The sequence below is a fragment of the Lactuca sativa genome, chromosome 8 (assembly GCF_002870075.4).
Source record: "Lactuca sativa cultivar Salinas chromosome 8, Lsat_Salinas_v11, whole genome shotgun sequence".
Taxonomy (NCBI): domain Eukaryota; kingdom Viridiplantae; phylum Streptophyta; class Magnoliopsida; order Asterales; family Asteraceae; genus Lactuca; species Lactuca sativa.
In genome coordinates, this window is record NC_056630.2 from 233,215,903 (window position 1) to 233,227,745 (window position 11,843).

Consider the following 11,843-nt stretch of genomic DNA (forward strand, 5'->3'; position numbering starts at 1 on the left):
ACCATATCTAGAGGCTGAGCGCTCGTCTTAACAGATAGTCCAAATAATCCACCGAGTAGAGGATCCATCTCTGCAATGGTTAGACTAAGCAGTAGAGTCAAATCGATTACTTTGAGAGTATTTCATCCCACTGCATATGGCGTAGCATCTCCTGGTAGACGACTACTCCACATAAGGATCTCAAATTAATGTCGCTACTCAGAATACCATACTGCCGTCTTGCTGCTTTCCATATCAACCATGACTTCCCTGGATCCTAATCTTGCCTGCCACTATCCGAAATATCGGATTCCTACTCGGCTGCTGAGCCAACAAGTAACCTTGCATTCACCCCATGAGACTTCCGAAGGATACCTCGTCTAACAATAACTGCCCTATCTATATTGCCACTCATGGCTCCTTTAATCCTCTTGATCCATCCGATCATAATAGGGTGACAACTTGTCGCCACTAAATCCGACGCAAAAAGGTGAATGCTACCATAATAACTGTAGTCTTACATTGTGCCCAATATCCTTCAACCTAATGTTTCCCGAATCCGATCATACTATGGCCTACTCACATACGTTCGACTGAACCGCCCTGGCTTAAAAAATCTGATGGAATCCGTGAGTGAATCGCAAATCTGTGGCATTTTCACTGTCGAATAGGGACCGGTGAATGCTACGGGCTACCCCGCAGACTTACAACACTCTCACACTAACTGACCACCAGTAAACGCAACAGACCACCCCCATAGTCTTACTATACCACTAAACTAGTGACTAACTAACGTATGTTGCGGACCACTAACATAGTCTTATAACGATTCTACTCTATCTATCAACTAGTTAATGCTTTGGGCCCCACCGTAGTCTTACAACACTTCTACACTACCAGCTAACTAGTGAATGCTACGGGCCTCCCCGCAGTCTTACAACACTTCTACACTGTCTACTGACTAATGCTACGGGCCACCCCGTAGTCATATCATATTCCCTATGCTATATGGCCGCTGGTAAATGCTACAACTATCCCGCAGTCTTACAACACCTTCCATGCTATCTGGCGGCTGGTGAATGCTACGGCTATCCCGCATTCTTACAACACCTTCCATTCTATCTGGCTTCTGGTAAAAGCTATGGCTATCCCGCAATCTTACATCACTACCTACTCTAACTCAACCGATGGCCATGGTCTTACTACTGATTACTAATCCGAACACACCGAAAGTCGAGTACACACACACGGTCTAACATTCCACACAGTTCCCATAGTCTGCTACACATCAATCAGATCTGATCCCAAAGTCAGGAAGTTTCCCGAATTTCCAATTCGCATTATCCTCCATACAGGCAGCCACTTGGGCCACCTTTCCTTTCTTGATGGGGATACGAGCTCATCCTAATTTCATGCTTGCTTCTATCCTTGGTACCTAAACGATTCTCCCCCACTTCTATCCGACTAAGTCTCCACGACATACAAGACATGGAAGGATTTCCGATCCTTCCTACCATCCATTGATCGATTTGCTGAGAACCAGCACTCACTAACGTTAACGAACCATTACTAACATAACTTAAAAGACCTTACAACCGCTGAAGACTAGATGAACACTTTTTGAATCACAGCAACACTGATAACTCTAGATGACTTGAAATGATACCGTACTCAAATCTTGAAGTCCAATTAACCGATGCTCAGAGAAAAAATTTGGTAGTAGACCACTTCCATGGCGACACTATGAGTGAATCTTAGGAAAATGAACGAACCCTCCGAATCCTGACAAGGGTGATAACCACCCTGCTGAACCCTGACCGCAGACCTTCCACATAATTCCCCTGAACTGATATTGATTATGAGTCGAGATAACGTTGAACACCCCGAACCAGCAAAAGGGTAACGACCTTACACTAACCACTAATGATTCACAGTATGCAATTGGCATATGACATTTCTTGAAAATATAATCAAAACATAAGCAAATAAATAAACCGAATATATGCTTACCCAAACTGATGCAATATTCTAACAACCATAAACACGGATATACATAACTTGAAATAAGGAAAAAGATACATACCAGCTTAACTCAAATCCTTTCTGTTAGGGCTCCCACCCTACCTTCTCGTCCATCGCTGATCCTCAAAGAAGTCAAAGCAGTCATGCTCACTGCTCATCCCCTCAATGTCAGATAGTCGGCCTTCTTGTAGCCTACCTGATCCCAGTGAACGCATAACAGACTTGCTCCTTGAGGACAATCCTTGCTGATGTGGCTAACCCGAGCGCACTTGTAGCAGCCTAAACCATTGGAACAATAAGCCCCATCGTGCAGTTTCCCCGTATGTGTTGCACTGACTCCGATCCTGCTGGCCTCTCGAATGTTGGTTAAAAGTCTTAGGTCTCTTCCTGGGACCCTCCAAAGTATGAACCTGATCTGACCTCCACTTCTCAATGTGCTCCAAATCAATCTCCCGCTCTCTGGCTCTAGAGGTCATATCATTTAGGGTCTAACACCCTGAAATACTCATGAATTTCCTGATGTCATCCCGCAGCATATCGTGATACCTCACTTTCTTCATCTTCTTGTTTGTTACATACTATGGTACCAATAAAGCCCTCTCCTAGAACTTGGCAATGATATCTACCACAATCTCATCAGTATGGTGGAGATGCACAAACTCTCGCTCCAAGTGCTGCATCTCAATCGCCGGTGCAATCTCAACTTAGAACCTGGTCGAGAAGTCGTCCTATGACATAGCATCGACCAGATCATCACCCATCTCACTACCAATCTCGTCCCACTAATCACGTACCTGATCCTTTAACATGCAGGAAGCATATCTGACGTTCGCCTCCTCAGGGCAGAAACTCGTACTGAACGCGTTAGCGATATCTGTTAACCACCTCCTATTGACAATGGGGTCACTCTCCCCTTGGAATGCAGGAGCTCCACAAGCACAAAACTCCCAGAAAGACAGTGTGCGAGCTCCAATGATAGCCATAACCTCTGCACGGAACGCGCCCAAGCGCTCATCTACTATATCTAAAGACAACGAGAGATCTCTGAAGAAATGAACTCTTGCATCTGTTCGCTAATCGGCTCAATACCTGCACCTGAGCCAGAACCTAAACCTGAACCAATTCCCTACGAGCTCATCTCATAACTGAAAACCGACAAACCAATACTCAAAACATACTCAAGAATCCACATCTCATAAGCTTCTTAGATTATCCAAGACTCTCACCAATTTGAGTATGGATCATGGGCTTTTAGTAGTATGGGCCCAATACTACCTTCCACACCTATCCATACTTTCCTCAACAATCTTCATGAATCCTCTAAGTCACTTCTTGAGACCATTATACCAGTACTCACTGAACCATACTACTGACCCACTACAACATATCCTAGGCTTTCCTAGGTTCCCGAACCCACCCAGTCCTCACTGCTGAAGGATTCCGATTAATGTCAACTAGCTACCTCATGAATATGGCCACATGCAACAGAGATAAGATAATCCTTCAAGTAAAAGACTCAACCCTAGAACAGTTGGACTTAGATGAGAGCTGCACAACTGGGTCAACTCCATCACTCTAAGATTATCTAGCCTGTGCCACATCTGACTTAGCATATTTACTTAGTATCTAACTCACATTGCTAAGAGTCCCACAAAGCACAAAGCAAGAAACATTCGTATAATGGAAAATCTAACCAACATACTCCAATCAAACCATTCTATCCTCTAATAAGGAATCTGTACTAGCATGTAATTCGATGGCTCATACAATCAGGCATAACCTAAACATGCAATCCTACCAAAGGCTGATCAGTTTTAGCGTGCAAATCAACAAACTCATATAAGCATACAAAGGCATCTCTCCTAGATCCTTAGCTTTATTCTAGCATGTGAATCACATAATCATATCATATAACAAACATGTACTGGTATTTTGGGAACCACTTACTTGAGCTCGGTCGATTGCATGCATCACACCCCTTCCTTTATTAAGAAATTCTTTTGTAATTAAATTATTTTATAAAGATTTCATCAAGCCCTTAGTGTGAGTTTAGGCACACCTGAAAGTTTGCCCGAATCTTTCAAACCAAGGCTCTGATACAAACTTGTAACACTCCAAAATTCATGACCATGAATTTCATTTTCAATATAACCAAAACACATTTGTAACTTGGTTCACACATTCAAAAACATTACAAATAAAAGATTTATCATAGATCATTACCGGAAATCACATATTGGGGAAAACTTAGCTGTATACGTTGCGATCATCCCAAGATCCTTTATTTGATAACTAGAGGTAGCTGAAACCAAAAATGAAAACGATAAGCTTGAAGCTTTATGATTTCCCCAAATACCACATACCAAACATATCAACATACCGCATTCCGTACATATCAACATACCGTTTAGTATATCTGGGTGGTGGCCTACCCTTTAATCTCTTTCAACCAGATACTGTCTAGCATATAACCACATAAATCACATACTATCATTCATAACCATGAGCCATACATATCATTTATATATCATAATCAATAAAGATGCTATGTGTTGATGCATAGTCTTGCTATTATGCCACGGGCCACCATGTGGTTGTTCTTGGAAAGTCGGGGGCCACCCCCTGGTTCTTACAAACAAGTGCTAAGAGCCACCTCTTGTTCTTTCATGGAAGCATCACAAAGAAAACTAGCATACATACTACTTTACTTAGCTAATTAGCATAAAGTGTGCCAGGAGCCACCTCATAGTGTTTCATACATAATGCCTAGGTCTAACACCTACGTCTTCCTACCATACATAATAACATGCAGTGTGTCAGGAGTCGCCTCCTAGTATTTCATACATAATGCCTAGGGATAACCCCCAGGTATTCCTACCATACATAAACCAAATTGCTCGCCATTGGTGCCTTGGATCCATACAAATAGTGAGGAGACTCACCTCAAATGCAGAAGCTCCCCGGAAGAAATTCGTAGTTGCCCCACCGAGTTTCTGAGCTATCATTAGCAGAACCAGATAAAATCTTAGTTAATAGGCCAAAACCCTGAGGTTTGGCCCAAGTTCAAACTTGGTCAAACGTCAAAGGTCATCGAAAGTCATAGTAAACAAATCAAACCTTAGGCTGAGCATGCCCAACGTACTCAGCTCGTAAGCATGGCGTACTTACCAACCATAATCGAGACCCCATATGAGTACGCGCAAGTACTCCAAGGTACGCTCAACGTACCCGGCCAAATGACACTTTACCATTATCTGCTTAATTTCTTAATTCCTTTCATCCAACAGTCATATCTAGTCCCAAAACATCAATCTAAGTCATAAAGTTACCGCATTTATGACTTCCCATGTATAGAAAAGGTCCAAAAGCTAAAACCTTAACTTATTAATCCATTAAGACATCATGATACTCTCATGGAAGGTATAGAAGGATCAAGATTGCATGTTTATGGATCCTAAAAGCTCCATAATGGAAAAAGTTTCAAACTTTATCCATTTGAATGGTCAACACCACCAAGATCTAGCCTTTAAGCATCAAATGGGACCTAAACTGCACCTTTTTCAACGTAATCCATTATGTCCAAGTCTCCAACCTTCAGATCTGATCACAATGATCTTTGGATGGATAAACTTGTTGACGTTATCCATAAAAGGGTCACAAACTTTCAAGATCTAAACTTTATGCAATAAAATGAAAAAAGTTCATAACATCCATAACTAGCTAGGTCTACAAGCTCCAATGCAACCAACACTTTTACAAAAAGGTCCTTCTTCACCAAGGTGCGCCATGGATACTCCAAAGCACTCAAAATCACATTATTTTAGCTCACAAGACTAGTCTAAGGTTAGGCTTTAATAATAGGGGTGTTGATGGGGTGGAGGCTGAGAATGGAGTAGGTTTGGGGGAGTTAAGGAGCTTAAATAGGGCTTAAACCACAAAAATAGGGTTTTGGCACAAATTATGTACGCCCAACAAACTTAGGATTCCATTACTATGCCTAGTGTATACCTTTTTGTACGCCCAACCTGCTCAGCTTTGCCCAAAACCACTTAAACTTCAAACGGTCATAACTTCTTCGTTCTAACTCCATTTTTAACGGTCTTTATATCCACGGAAAGATACTAAGGAGCTGTACAGCTCTATCTAATTACTTTTGACTTAAAACACATCGAACTAAAATTTATTATTCATAAAAGAAGTCTGAAACACTACATTCCTATTTTAGCCTTTGACTCCAAAGCACAAACCGAACTATTGGGTCACATACTACTTTACCCATATACAAATGGGCCTAAATCTTACCTTTTCAAAGGCCTTAATCCTTATGATGACTGCTCTTCGGGCCACAACCTCGAATTAGGAATTGATTCGGAACAGTGTGTTACAATATATGTTCAATGGGATCCTTTGGAATATCACAGTATCTTATAAAGCACATAAAACCATTCTTGTGTAGAATATTCCAAACTTTAGTTATCAACATACTTGTATCATTCAGATACAAAGTCGGTAGGAAGATGATTGTGATCTCCTATGCACTATAAGGAAAAAACATATTCAAGGATTCATCAATTACATGTTGAGTACATCTTCTTGGTCTAGGTTTCCTTGAAGGGGTTTCTCGTAGCAACAGTTGGAACCAAGTTCAACTATAAAACTTTTTTAATCACGAGGACAATTCCATCCTTAACTCCAAATATAATAAAACTTTTGTAACTTGAAGTTATATTTAACACCGCTTTCCATTAACTATATCCAAACTTTAGAAGTATAGTAAACAAAAATTGTTCTGAAGATAGATCAAGACCACCGACTCGATTTAAGTGTATTATGAAGACAGATGAAGATCACTGACTTGAGATTCAATCTGTGAATCACTAACAATGAGGCCCCAAAGCACTTACAAGCTCCTAACATGAAACCTTATGATAGGACCACAGATCCTATAAAACATGTGGCATAATATAGGGAAAGAATATAGATTGTCCCCATTCCTGCAAACTTGAAGGAAGCTTTCCTATACAAGGGTTTTGGTTTAACCTTCACAGAATCAGCCTTGAAATGGCTGCTAAATGTTCCTGCTTATTTTATCTCTTTGTTTGTAGATTTAGTTAGTATTTTTAACAACCAATTTTCTTATAACATAACATTTAACAAATCACCAGTGATCTCTATCAGGTGGTTCAGGATCCTAAGTAATCCTTTAGGTATTTCTTGTGCTAAGGTTCATAAGGCTCCAAGAAAACTCTCCTCTCAATGAAGACCATGTAATGAATCCATGCAAACGAATGGATGAAATAAGGATTAGTGTGCTAAGGTTCATAAGGCTCAAAGAAGACAAGGATATCCAAAAGAGGAGCAACCCAAAAAGTTCGTATGATAACCCTAATTGGAAAGGCCGAACCCTTGGTCAAGAGATCTTAAAAATCTAAAGCTTATTCCAAACCTGATCATCATAGGGTTAATGCCCTTGAACAGGAAGCGGATAAAGAAGAATATTTAAGATCAATGACTACTGTTTTCATATAGATGTTTTTGGTCTAATATTTTCCATGCAGGATCTTGGAAACAAAGCGAAATGGCCAAGAAAGGGAGAAAAATCCACCACCTAGAAAGACAAGTCCAAAAGGTGCGGATACCACGAGGAATTTGGTCACATTAGTGAAGATTGAATAGCCCTACAAAAGGAGATTATTTACCAACTTAGTAAGGGATACTTCAAGTAGATCTTGGTTAGAAGAAAAGAAAGATCCAAAGAAAAGGATCAGGATCCTCATCAGACCATTGAAAAACGAGGATCCCTTCCTATAGATGCTAAGGTAATCAATGTAATCTCTGAAGGATTTGACATTTGTGGCACCTCTTACTCTTTAGCAAAAATACATGCTAAAGTGTCAAAGACAGAGAAATAAGAAAAGCCACAGAAGAAAACATTGATCACGAACGAGAAAGCGATCACCTTTGAAGAAACATATAGAACAGACGTCTAGGATCCTCATCACGATGGATTGGTGATCATTCTTTACATCGCCAACCATTTTGTCAGAAGGATCCTTGTTGACGGGGGATCCTCAGTTAACATCATAAGCCTAGACGCTTAAAAAGGATTAACATCCCTGAAGCTGAAATAGTCAAAAGATCCTTAGTGCTTATCGAATTCAGTGGCGAAAAAAACATCCATTCGGAAAAATAAAGCAACCTATTTACATAGAGGGGGTAAAATCTATGCAACACTTTTGTGTGATCAATACATTATCATCCTATAGTGCTGTACTGGGTAGACCATAGATTCATGATACGAAGGTTGCCCCTTCGACATACCATTAATGTGTCAAAATGCCCACTCCTTGGGTGATAGTAAGAATCACGGGTGATCAACAAGAATCCAAGGAGTGCTACAAGAGTTCAGTGAAATATTCAACATTACCACAACAAGGATATCAATTAAAGCAGGGGGCACGAGGTGTGTTGGAAACAAGAGAGCTTGATATAAAGGAAGTGCCCCTAAACCTCAAGGATCCTGAAGCCAAAGTCTTCATAGGATCCTCGATGCCATAACAAATCAAGAAAAAACTAATAATTTTCCTGAAAGATAAAAGAAAAACATTTGCCTCAAAGCATGAGGATATGATAGGTATAGAAAAGAATATTATAACGCATAAACTTAACATTGATCCTTCTTTTGGACCAGTGCACCAGAAGAATAGAAAGTTTGCACCCAAAAGAAACCTAATCATCCAAAAAGAAGTAGAAAAGTTCCTTCAAATAAAGATGGTTAAGGAAGTCAAGTTCCCAAGATGGCTAGGCAATGTGGTCGTCGTGTAGAAGAAGAACAGAAAATGGAGAGTATGTATGGACTATGCAGATCTGAATAAGGCTTGTCCTAAGGATCCTTTCCCCTTCCATACATAGACTTCATGAAAGATGCTACGACTGGCCATGAATTGCAAACGTTTATGCATGCATCAATGGTGTTCCAACAAATCCAAATGGAACCGTCTGCCCAAAAGGATGCCACATTCATTAACCCAATAGATATATACTGCTATACCACTATACCTTTTTGTAACAAACTGTTATTTTCTAGCCTTTGAAGTCAACAAAAGTTAACCCAATGTTATTTGTGTTCATATAGAGTAAACTTAAAATACCGTCAAAAAATAAATTGTTCAATATTCTTGTTTGGGATAAATAAGGTAATAGATATTGTAACAAGGTTTCCAAAAATATAAAGAACAATAAAATCGGAGTTATAACAAAGAAGTTATGACAAATCGAAGATCCGCGTCAAAACCGGCAAATCATTGTTTAATGTAAAACAAGAATTTTCAAGAAATCGCTTTTTAGCCTTAACAATCTAAATGAAAGTCGACACAATAGTATACAGCCCGAAACTCGAGTTTTAGTTTGAACAACTTTTAGCTAAAACAACGTAAACAAGAATCGAAGGTGTCGTTGATAATAGTGCAACAATAAAAAGAATGATGAAAACGGACGTCAGATGAAGAAGTTATGAATTTATAACGGATTTTTTCCAGTCCCGACCTACTAAAAGTAATATAATAAAAAACATTCAAAATTAACCGACGAAGTATAAATGAAAGTTGTAGAGCATAGTTTCACCTACGCGTGGATATAAAGAATATAAAAAACGGAGCTCGTACAAGGAAGATATGAATTTCTGAAGTTTTTAAATAATTAAAATATATTTATAAAATTATAAATTCGGGTAATATCCGAAGAGGTGACGCATCCGACCTGATCCACCCGGTACTCCCCGCATACCAGGAGTAAGCCCCGCGTACATCTTGACACCGAGGTACGCCCTATGTACGAGGTAGTTACACGCAACGAACATCTAAATTGCTCGGTCCAGAAGAGTCCATGTCGCCCCACCGAAGCCTTGACATCTAGCAGCCCCATCCGAACTACGCCCCGCGTAGAGCTTCGTACGCCCAGCGTACGTGCGAGGGTGCAGCCTTATAAAAGGCATGCGAGACCTCCGAGTTTTGTTGCTAATTTTTTCACTTCTTCACCTCTTTCTTTCTTCTTCTTGCCAATTTATACCCACGAAGCCCCGATATCAATCCCTTATTCCAAAGCAAGACCCGAAGACCGGAGATTCTCGAAAAGCTAACCTCTCTCCAGTCGAAAGTCTGCCAGCGTAAAGCCTGATTTTCATCAGAAACTGGAGATTACGTCAAGAAAGCTCATTCCTAGAAACGAAACGCTGCCCAAATCACTAGTTATCGGTGAGTTCATACCCCTATGATCTACCTTTTAAATGATTTTAAATGCTTCATAAGGGGGGAATACAAGTGGAACATAATCATATTGTGTTAATAATTCATGTGATATCAATCACATAAAGGTTCTTCTTATGCTTTTAAATAAGGACTTTACAATTAAGGATTACCAATCGTTTCCAAAATAAATGTAAGTAATATAAATTCTTTCAGAATAACATTAAACTCTTTTAAATGTTTTGGTAACTCTTTAAACTTATAATCTCCAAAATCATGTTTATATATGTATAAATATATAAATAAGATTTGAAGGGCTTAGGACTAATGAATTACCTTAATTCCTTTTCCTTGTTTGGATGTGGGATTATGTAACATCCCCCTCTGGCACATATCACAATATTGTCCGCTTTGGGACACTCGGCACGAGGATTTCCCAGGGGGTCACCCATCCTGGTACTACTTTCGCCCGAGCACGCTTAATTGCAGAGTTCTTATGGGATCTGCTGCCCTCATGGATTTAAAACGCGTTGTGATAGAGAAGGTATCCACACCCCTTATATGGAGATGTTTCGTTCTCATTCCAAGCCAATGTGGGATCAGATCTAACCCACTTTCACCCCCAATTATAGGGTTCGACGTCCCCGTCGAACACATCGACCCGTGCTGTGGCTCTGATACCATTTGTAACATCCCCCTCTGGCACGTATCACAATATTGTCCGCTTTGGGCCACTCGACACGAGGACTTCCCAGGGGGTCACCCATCTTGGTACTACTCCCGCCCGAGCATGCTTAACTGCAGAGTTCTTATGGGATCTACTGCCCTCACGACTTTAAAACGCGTTGTGATAGGGAAGGTATCCACACACCTTATATGGAGATGTTTTGTTCTCCTTCCAAGCCTATGTGGGATCAGATCTAATCCACTTTCACCTCGAAATGACTAAATTCTAATTTCGGGACGAAATTCCCTTCAACAGGGGGATGATGTGCAACCCGAAATTTCCATTTTAAACAAACCACACCAAGCCAATAGAAGTAGAGCAGTTACAGTGAAAACTAAAATTTGGAGTATAAGTTTGGCAGTTTTCAGGATTGTACATCTAAGGAGATATTAGGAGGGTGGATGCACTAGGGTTTTGTGCAACACTGAAATTCCAATACTCTAGGACATTAGAATTCATTCCGAGAATAGAAATATTTTCTGCCAAAAATCTCAGGACTATAAATAGAATTCTGAACCAAATTGGTTCATTAGTTGAATTCCAATTAGAGAAAAGCCAAATTCTCTCTCATGGATCTTCGGGTTTTTATCCCAAATCGATCATTGTGTGTGTCTAAGTCTTCACTTGACACCAAGCACTTGCCCGATCCTTCCTTACGATAACAGTCCGTTCAATTCTAGTCACTTACTGCAGGTGAGTTCATACCCCTTAACTAATGTTTTAAACTATTTTTAAATGTTTTAGGGGGGGGGATACAAGTAGAATGCTAGTTATTATATCAATCACATGTGATTAATAAGTAGAATTATGCTAGTTATTACATCAATCACATGTGATTAATATACAACATTCAAATGATTTACTACACGTTA